The 11,362-nt window shown below is 39.1% G+C and overlaps 1 pseudogene; it reads right to left on the bottom strand.

The window, feature by feature from the left end:
* Positions 1 to 1,535: 1,535 nt before the first annotated feature.
* On the bottom strand, positions 1,536 to 11,330 carry LOC140691785 (tRNA wybutosine-synthesizing protein 2 homolog; annotated as a pseudogene).
* Between the last annotated feature and the right edge of the window lie 32 nt (positions 11,331 to 11,362).

The following is an 11,362-nucleotide window of genomic DNA, read 5'->3' on the forward strand; positions in this document are numbered from 1 at the left end:
TTATTACTCAAAGAACACAAACTGAAAAAGCTACATACTATATGATTCCAACTATATGACATTCTGGAAAAGGCAAAACTAGAGACAGAAAGATCAGTGGTATCCAGGGGTTGCCGGGCAGGGAGTGGGGGGTGGTATTAAGCATACAGGATTTTTCGGGCAGTGGAAATATTCTGTATGATACTTCATTGATGGATACAAGTAATTATATGTTTGCCCAAACCCATAGAATGTACAGCATCAAGAGTAAACCCTAAGGCAAACTATGATCTTTGGGTGACTATGATGTGTTGATACAAATTCATCAATTGTAATAAAAGTACCACTCTGGTGGGAGATGTTGAAAATGGGTAAGGTTATGCGTGTATAGACAGGGAGCATATGGGAAATCTCTGTACCTTTCTCTCAAATTTGCTATGAACCTACAAGTGCTCTGAAAAAAATTAAGTCTTTCAAAAGACATACCAAATGGAAGGAAACATTTGCAAATCATACATCTAATAAGGTTTCAATATCTTGAATATATAAAGAGCTCTTACAATTCAACATCAAACTGACAGCCCAAATAAGAAGTGGACAAAAGACCTGAATAGACATTTTCCAAAGAAGTTATACAAATGGCCAACAAGCACATGAAGATGTTCAACAGCATTATTAGAGAAATGCAAAACAAAACCACAAGGAGATACCAATTCACACCCACTAGGCTGGCCATAATCAAAAAAACAAAGTAACAAGTGTTGGTGAGGATATGGAGAAACTGGAACCTTTTGTACATTGTGGGACTGGAAAATGGTACAGCCACTCTGGGAAGCTTGGCATTTTCTCGAAAAGCTAAACATAGAATTACCATATGACCCGGCAAGTCCACTCCTAGGTATATGCCCCTATAAGAATTGAAAATAGATATTCTAAATTAATCTAAAATGACTGACAATTGCATACCCCTGGGATTACACTAAATACAATTGAACTATTCACTTTAAATGTGTGAACTGTACATCATATGAATAATGTCCCAAAATAGCTGTTAAGCGCACTTGCACACATGTAAACACACACATTTTCTCACACATACATGTGGAATGAAGTACTGATATATGCTACTCTATGAATGAACACTGTGCTAAGCAAAGGGAGCCAGTCACAAAGGATTATATTATTCCATTTACATGAAATGTCCAGAATAGGCAATTAAAGACAAAATATACATTAGTGGCTGCCCAGGGCTTGAGGGACTAGGGGATTGGGGTAATTATAGCTAAAAGTTATATGGTTTCTTTTTGAGATGACAAAAATATTCTAAAATGACTGTGGTGATGGTTCCAGAACTCTGTGTATATACTAGAAACCACTGAATTATATATTTTAAGTGTGAATTACATCTTAATAAACCTGTTTGTTCTTTAAAAAAAATTAAAAGAGATCACTAGGAGACGAGAGAATTACAACTTGGGTTGAACTAATAAGTTAAGGGAATCAACTAGGGAAGCTTACTCACACACGGAACCCTTATGCCCCAGGATTCACCTCCTCTAGTCTATGAGAGAACAGGAGTGATGGTTCACATCGAGGACCATGTGATCCACATGGGCAGCACAGGATTTCACTGGCTGAACATGCAAGACTTGTGTCTGTGTCTTCCACAGTTTACTGTGCACTTGGTGGAGAATGGCAATGTGTGTTTCTACAGGTTGAGCCCACCTTTGCCACTCCGGTTTCGTGACTGCTGCCAGCATTTCCCTCACAGAAACCCTAGTAGCTTTATATTTCCACTCCTCATTGATAATTTACTGAGGATAATGACAGTGCTGCTTCTCCTCTATGTCCCTGCTTCCAAGTAGCTAGAGATTCTCCCCCAGGAAAGATTCCACATTTTGGCTGACATGCAAAATGCCTCCAGTGTCCTGATGTAACATCTGGCAGGCAATGAACCAACCTTCTTCAGGGCTAAGGGCCAGCCAGAGAATTGCCCTGTCAGCCATGCGCAACAGTTTCAGCTACAACAGGTGTAAAGAAAACGAAGTAAGGAACAGCAGCAATACTATCAAATGCTACCTAGCCATAGCGCAGTAAGAGGGGAAATGACTATGTAGATTCTTCCAAGTCTCTTTTCCAATTGTGTATTTTGAAAAGAAAAGGAGAAAAACAAAGAAACAAATTCTTCCCTACTTTATTCTGCAGGAAATGAGGATGACTCATTCTTCATGAGTTTCACTCCATCTTAACATTTCTCCCATCATTCTCGTCTCCAATTTCTTTTACAGCAGGCAATCTACATCTCTAAAACCGCATTAAAAATCTAAAGCCCTACAGTTGTATTTTAATCAATTTATTATCTTTCTGTACTAGTGTCAGACTTTGGCTGCTTACCAAATCCCTCCTCCACCCAATCACATGCAATTAACTTTCTACAGTGTATCACCCAAATTCTCTGAGTGAAATCATTCAATATATAAAGAATAGTACTTTGTATAGTGAGATGAAGGCAAGCAATACAGTTGGTCTTATTTTGTTTTTGGAGAAAACGGTATTTTCTGAAAGTCACCGCCTGGTGGTATATGTGGAATGTCACTCTGAATTGTCACAAGATATATTTCCCCTGCACTCACCTTCCTGTTATCCTCAAATTATATTTGGCACCAATCAGCTACTCCATTCATCTCTAGATTTTCTTTCTCAGAGCAGCTACAGAATGAGGATTCCATTCACAGGCATGGATGAAGGCAGCATCAGCAGAAACTAGGAAAGGCAATGTAAAATAGTCAATCTCTACAGAGAGATCAGACGCTGCTTGAGATTATGGGCCCCAAGTGGTCAACCATAAATAAAGGTTCCAAGCTCTGAGATTCAGAAACAGCAATCTCCTTGAGGGACCACTCAGCTGTGGACTGAGTTGGGAGTTAATTTCCTGTAATCACAGCCAAGGGACTAAAGAAGGCTGTGAAGCAACCTTAGATGTAAGAAGTCATCCCCTTCTCATTCAAATTTATAGATGACTATACTCTAGACCAATTAGAGTCTTCATCTTCCTTCTCATTATTAATAAGCAGATACTTAGTACTATATTGACTGGGGCTCTTACATACATGTTCTTTAGGGAGAAAACAACATTAATACAAATATTTAAAAGATACATAGAAACACAACCAAATGTCGAATACTTTGAGTACTCACACCAAACACATATCAAGGGTCAGTGCACTCTAGGGAATAACTGAACAGTAGTGTTCAAAAGACAGTACATAAGGAGGTATTATCATTCCTTAAATTACTCCAGGTGGAGTTTAAAAAGTTCTTTGAATGACAGTCTCATGAAGGAAAATATGAAAAAACATGTCAGGCATATGGGAGTCATGGGAGAAGGCTCACAGGTATTAAAAAATGTGGCAATCTAATACGTGGTGCTGACATTCAGGAGGAAGATTTTAGACTTCATCCACAGTGAAACAGGAAGGGCCTTTAAGAGGAGAATCACATGATCAAAAGGAAGACAATCTCTCCTTACACTTTAAAGAGGTCACCTAACAAGGGGACATTAAATTTGTTAGGAAGGTAATAAATAATTTTTATTTGTTAACAAAAAGAGATTTGGAGTTCACTGCACTTTAATATGAATATATCACATTTGAACAACATAATTTTCTCATGGCTTTGAAGAAAAACACTGATAAAGACTCAAGAGTGGACTGAACCTGAATAGGGGTCTGGGGAAGAGGTGGTTACTTCAAGCCCATGGTCCCTAGAATCGTCACCTGTATAGAGACCCCCTAGTGCTTCTCCAGTACAGGGCAATGATGTCACTCATAGCTTCTGTGTTGTGATATCAAAGGAGAACATATACTGGGTCGCATAGAAATTATTCCTAGGGAAAGAAATATAACAAGAGGGAAGCTGAATAACACAGGCACCAAATTTAAAAAGTGAGAACTCACAGCTGTTCATGACATTATAGAAGCTAGTTCAGACAAGTAAAGAACTGTAACTGATAACAATAGCTAACCTGTGAATGCTCACTATGTACCAGGCACTGTGCAAGAGCATGTGTTCTAAATCATTTAATTATCACCCCAACAACCTCATGATGTTACTATATTCATACCACAGATCAGGAAATTGAGGTTCACAGACACACAGGTAGAAAGTGACAGAGCTGGCATTTGAACCAAAGGTATCTCTTAGTTTGTGCTCTTAAATTACCTCCAAATGTCTAGTAAACTATCATTTGAGAGAGAATTGGATTATGACCATTATAGCTTTCCCTTTTTTCTTTTGCTCCTGTTAACCATCTTCTACACACACATATCCCTCCAAATGAGTTTCCATTCATTCTACCACAGCCATCTAGATCTCTCATATTCTGAAGACATTTTGATTTACTAAGAGGAACCAGGGCTCCTTGGAGAAATGGGTAATTCTCCAAGGGCTGTGGCAGGGAATATACAAAATGAGCAACCTATAGTGCCAGAAAGTAAGGAAGTGCTCAAAAAACAAAACAGTGGGGGCATGCCAAAGGAACATAGGAACCAATGTGAAAGGGCTTCCAATGAACAAAGCTGGAATAATTTGAGAAACAAAATAAATAATTCTTCCTTATAGAGGAATGCTAAATAATTTATGTAGATTCTCACCCTCCAGTAAGTGGAGCTTAATCTTCTCCAATCCTTCTTAAAAGTGGGCTGGATTTAGTGACCTCCTTCCAAAGAATGGAGCTTAGAAAGTGGGGAATATAACTTGAAGGAGGAGAAACCTGGCAAAGGTTGGCCAGCTGATCAAAACCTTGATATGATATGATATGATATGATGAGAATAGTATTTCACCTGTGTGGTCTTTCTCCCAAACACCCATTACCCCCCCAGTCTAATCATAAGTAAACATCATACAAATCCCAACTGAGGCACAGTCTACAAAATACCTGAGTAATACTCCTCAATAATTTCAAGATCATCTAAGCAAAGAAATTCTGAGAAACTGTCACAGTCAACAGGAACTTAAGGAGACACCAGAGCAATGTGATGTGGCATCCTGGACTGGATCCTAGAACAGAAAAAGACATTAAGTAAAAACTAAGGAAATAAAGTATAGACTTTAGTTAATCAGTATTGGTTCATTAATTATAGCAAATGTACCATACTAACCTAACATGCTGATAAAAGGGGTAACTGTGTGCAGGGCAGAGAGTGGGTGAATATGGGAACTCTCTGCACTATTTTTGCAACTTTTGGTAAATCTAAAATTATTCTAAAATACAAAATTTATTTTTTAAAAAATTCACAAAACCTGGAAGAAGAAATAGAATCAAAGCCTAGCTTTTATCCTCATTAACTGGGTAACCCTGTACAAGTCACTGGTATCCTTGTTTATAAAATAGATAGGGTACTAGCTTTTTAGTGACATTTGCAAGTTGGCAAACTAGGAAGCTCCAGGCCCTCCTTTCCCCATCCACATTAACATTTAAAAAACCAACTAGAGATTGGCTAAAATAACTTTACAGGAGGTCTGGAAAACAGTCTTTAACAACCAAGTGGAAGTTTAATCAAGAAAAAGCCACATAGGAAATGGTAGGAAATTCCATGGCATTTTTACTTATTTTAACCCCTCTTTCCCCTGTAGTGCAGTGAAGCACAGTCTGGGGAAAGCAGTGGCCCAGCTGTCAGTTCCCTCCCTCTAACTGGAGAGAGGAAGGCAGACCTTTTTTGCAGTGTTCTAATCTGCCTAGGACTACCTGAGGTATTAGTCTCCCAGAGTTCAGGAAGAGAAAAGCAGTATAGCTCGGATCTCGGGGTAGGAAAAGCCACGGGAAATGGTGGACACTGCTTGAGAAAGCTGCGGAGGGACTACAGTCTCACAACATCTGAGGCAAGAGATTAGAGGCAGAGGAACACAGTAGAATATCAATGGCCCCCCGAAGAAGCAGTGGTGGGAGTCTTTGGGAAATTAAGACACTTAAACCTGATGTGTATTTAAGGGAATTGAAAAAAGCACACACAGTGGCCCAGACAAGATGTATGCCTAGAAAAGGTCCAGGAAGACCTTTAAACCTTTACATGAGGCTGATCTCAAGGCTCAGAGCAAGCTGTCCTAACTCGTAAATGTCTTCCCCAGGACAGAGCCTATCTGCAAAGCATTTTTCAAATGCCCAACTTTCAATCAAAAAAACCACAAAGCATACAAAGAAACAGGAAAATATGCCACATCAAAGGAAGAAAATAAAGTGGTAGAGAATGTTTCTGAAAAAACACTAGGCAATGACTAAAACAATGATCTTGAATATGCTCAAAGAGCTGAAATAAAACACAAAGAACCAAAGGAATGAGGAAAAGAATACGTTTTTTAAATGAGGACATCAACAAAGAGATAAAAATTATAAAAAGGAACCAAAAAGAAATTCTAGGGCTGAAAATATAGTAACTCGATTGGAATATTCACTAGTGGGATTCAACAACAGTTTGAAATAGGAAGAAAGAATCAGTGAAGTTGAAGATATCATTTGAAATTCTTGGGTCTAAGAAGCAAAACAGAAAAAGAGGATAAAGAAAAGTGGGCAGAGATTCAGAGACTTATGGCGTACCATCAAGCAACAAATGCATTATCAGAGTTCCAGGAGGTTAGAAGAAAGAAAGGAGCAGAGAGGTTATCTAAAGAAATAATGGCCAAAAACTTCCCAAATTTGAGAAAAAACATGGATTATTCACAAGTCCAAGAATCTCAATGAACTCTAAGTATGATAAACCCAAAGAGGCTTACACAAGGATACATTATAATCAAACTGTCAACAACCAAAGTGAGAATCTAGAAAGGAGCAAGAAAAAAAAAGTGACTTATGTACAACGGATCCTCAAAAAGATGATCAGCAAATTTCTCAGTGGAAACCTCAGAGACCAGAAGTGAGATAATATATTTATAGGGCTGAAAGAACAAATGTCAACTGAGAATTCTGTATCTGGCAAAACCGTCCTTCAGAAATGAAGGAGAAATTCAGACATTCTCAGACAAACAATATTCAGCATCAAAAAGGAAGTTTTAGCCATGGAAATTAGCCAAGAAAATTAAATAAAAGGCATCCAAATTGGAAAGGAAGAAGTAAAAGTACCTCTGTTTGCAGATGAGATGATCTCATATGTAGGACACACTAAAAATTCCTCCCCAAACAAAAAATAACTCATTAGAATTAATTCAGCAAATTTGCAGGGTACAAAATCAACATAAAAAACCAGCTGTATTTCCATACACTAACAACAAACAATCTGTAAAGGATATTAAGAAAGTAATTCCATTTATCATAGCATCAAATAGAGTCAGTAAAGGCAACAAAAACGAAAATAAACAAGTGAGACTCCATCAAACCAAAAAGCTTCTGTACAGCAAAGGAAGTCATCAACAAAATAAAAAGGCAACCTACTACATGGGAAAAAATATCTATAAATCATATATCTGGTAAGGAGTTAATATCCAAAATACACAAAGAATTCCTAACATCTAATAGCGAAATGGCAAACAGTCCAATTAAAAAATAGGCAGAGGCTCTGAATAGCCTTTTTTCCAAAGAAGACACACACATGATCAACAGGTACATGAAAAGGTATTCAACATCACTAGTCTTCTGGAAAATGCAAATCAAAACCACAAGGAGGTATCACCTCACATCTGTCAGAATGGCTATTACCAAAAAGGCAAGAGGAGGGTATAGCTCAGTGGTAGAGTACAAGCTTAGAATGTGTGAGGTCTTGAGTTCATCCCCAGTACCTCCATTAAACAAACAAACAAACAAACCTAGTTACCTCCCCTGCCAAAAAAACAAACAAACAAAAAGACAAGAGATAATAAGTGCTGGTGAGGGTGTGGAGAAAGGGAACTCTTGTGGACTGCTGGTGGGAATATAAACTGGTATAGCCACTGTGGAAAATAGTATGGAGGTTCCTCAAAAAAATTAAAAATAGAACTACCACACAATCCAGCAACTCTACTTTTGGGTATTTATCTGCAGGAAACAAAAACACTAACTTGAAAAGATATATATACCCCAACATTCACTGCAGTGTTATTTATAATAGTCAAGACATGGAAGCAACCTAAGTGTCCATGGATGGACGAATGGATAAAGAAAATGTAGTATACAAATACACCGGAATATTATTCAGTCATTAAAAAGCAGGAAATATTGCCATTTGTGACAACATGGATAGACCTTGAGGGCACTATGCTAATGAAGTAAGTCAGAGAAATACTGTATCAGCTCTTATATATGGAGTCTAAAACAAACAAACAAACGAAAAACCACCCATAGAACAGATTGGTAGTTGCCAGAGGTGGGGTCTGGGGGCAGTGGGTGAAAAGGGTGAAGGTGGTCAAAAGACACAAACTTTCATTTATAAAATAAATAAGACCTGGGGATGTAACGTGCAGCATTGTGAATATAGTTAGTAATACTACACTGTGTACTTGAAAGTTGCTAACAGAGTAGATTTTAAAAGTTTTCATCACAAGAAAAAAAGTTGTAATTATGTGTGGTGATGGATGTTAACTAGACTTATTGTGGTGATCATTTTGCAGTACAAACAAATATTGAATCATTATGTTGAACACCTGAAACTAATATAAAGTTATACATCATGTACAATTGTGTAGTATATACACACAATGGAATATTATTCAGCCTTAAAAAGGAAGAAAATTCTGACACATGGTACAACATAAATGAATCTTCAAGGCACTATGCTAAGTGAAATAAACCAGTCATAAAAAGAAAAAGCGTTATGACTCCACTTATATGAGGTACCTTGAACAGTCAAATTCATAGAGACAGAAAGTAGAATGGTGGTTGCCAGGGGCTGGGGGGAGGGGAGAATGGGAAATTAGTGTTTGATCGGTATGGTGTTTCAGTTTGGGAAAACAGTTATCTCTGGAGATGGATAGTGACAGTGGTTGCACAATGTGAATATTCTTAATGCCACTGAACTATACACTTAAAATGGTTAAAATGGTAAATTTTATGTTCTGTATACTTTACCACAATAAAAAATAGATAGCATACTAAAACTTTCTCCCAGGTTTTGTGAGAATCAAGTGAGATCTATGCAAAAAAAACTTTGTAATCTATACGGCCCTTCACAAACATTAGCTTTTTTTAATCATCACCCTGTTTACCCCAACCTGATACCATTATCTACATGCTAAACCCAGCCATACTCACCTAGCAGCATACTGTTGGAAGTTTAAGTGCTGTCCAGTGACACCCATCTTCATTTTGCTAAGCTCTGGATTCCATATGTCCAGGCAATGGTCTCCCAGAGTTCTGGTTCTGAAACAAAACAAGCACCAAAATAGACATGTTTTAGACAAGCCTGGTGGATTCTAGAGAAAAAACTCAAAAGACTTCCTCCTCTTACTCTTTCCCCAATGCTTGGCTTGGAAGCAGTCCTCATTCAGCAACAAGAGGTCAGCAAGCCACTGCCAAGAACAAGGGAAATCTTCCTTCAGTTCAGCTGACCACCTAACTCCCTGGTCTGCTACCAAGCAACATATCTCATAAAACAGCCTTTGAGCAGGTGAACAGTCCTGAACCTCCTTTGAAGGAACAGGATTCTGGGAGAAGAATACAGGAAATATATTCAGTAAGAATGAATTGAGAACAGAAGTAGTTAGATAAAAAATGAAAATACTAAAATTGAAAGGCCAGAATAACCAGCTTTGATAGATTAGACATCAGTCTGCACAGCAGCCTCAGAGCTGAACCCTCAAATATTCTCAGACAGTATAAATATTGGTACAGAACCAGTGTGGTAACACAGTAGTGCAAAACCCAGGAATGATGTTTCTTTCTGGAAAGCAAGCCAGTTGGTACCTACATCCAGATGCTCTTTAAGTTTCCTTATCTCTTACAGACACTGCTCACTGAGGATTTCTCCTAACTTGGGTCAATGCTACAGTGCTATTTGGAATCTTTTTCATGCAATGATGTCTATCCAGAAGTTGCTGCCTTTCCAGATACTCTCTGGAGGGAATATCCTAATGAGGGATTTCATTCCATGACTCTCTGAGGAACTTTAAACATGAAGTAGCACCTACCTGGGCCTTGGAAGTTTGACCTATGGCCAGGAGAAAGAACCCAAGTCTCTGTGCCCTCACAATCTTGAATGTCTTTGCTTGCTTCACTCGTACCCTATCCAATATTCCTAGTGTCATCAATAAGACTGGATAAGAACTCAGGACTTTTTAACAAAACTTTCTGCCAATGCCCCACAAATCTTGCCTATGGTTTCCCAAATTCTTTGATTCTCTACTGTGTACCCTTTCTCTTCTGCTCAGAACCCCCAAATTACACTTATCCTATATATAGTCCCATCTGTGTAGAAATGCATTTTTCTGAGTTCTTCCCCTACCTGTTCATACTGTACCTATATTGTTCTGTTAACTGAAGTTCAATCATAATACCTACAACAGCATCAGATGTCCCACCTTCTGTCTTCATTTTGCTATAACCCGAGGCAAAAGAAATGTGTCACTCTGGGAGCGTGGCAATGAAGGGAGAAGATCCTCACGGACAACAGCACTGAAGCAGGGTCACTAGCACAAGGCCTGTAAGAGAAACCCAAATACAAAAAAGCAAAAGCTTAGCTAATATTCCTTGTACAACCCTATGCTTTTACAACCAGCAGGAGTGGCTGATGAAGTGATATAACCAACAGTCCACAAATGGCTGATGGCAGAACAAACCCTGGCTAAGTGCTTCAATCTATTCTTTGGTGGTTCGTCATCACGAGCCATTGATCCACCATCACCAGGTCCTACGCTCTAAGTTCTTTTCCAAAACTGGTTTAAAAAAAATTGAGCCATTCTAAATTCTCTCAGTTATACTGGGAGGCAGTAGATACAGCAGTTAAGCATCCAGTCTCTGGAGCCAAAACAACCTGAGTTCAAGTCCTGCCTTAGCTGCCTGTCGTGTACCACACAGGTCACTGCTGTTTTCGGTTCTGATGTTTTCTGCTACCCTGCCAGCCAACGCCCTCCGCTGCCCCGCCCCCTCACCACCGCCAAGCACATGGAGCCCAGAGCCTACAAGGGAGCTGACAGGGGCCTGTTCGGCGTTTACCTCCCCATCTCCTCAGCTATGTCGGCGCCTTGACGTTGAGCGCCCCTCTCTAGGATGCCGCGACTCTCTTTCCTCATCTCACTCCGTACGCTCACAGCTTTTGCAAAGGGATAAAACGCAAGCCGCTGGAGCGGGGCCAAGCACTTCCCTCCCCTAACGGGGCGGAAATAAAACGAAACTGCCACGCTTATTTATCCAATGACTTCCCTGTTACCATAGTAAAACCGCCGCCGCCATAGTTATTGCGGTGGACGGTTACTCGCGTTTAG

Source organism: Vicugna pacos, chromosome X (genome assembly GCF_048564905.1).
Source record: "Vicugna pacos chromosome X, VicPac4, whole genome shotgun sequence".
NCBI classification, from domain to species: domain Eukaryota; kingdom Metazoa; phylum Chordata; class Mammalia; order Artiodactyla; family Camelidae; genus Vicugna; species Vicugna pacos.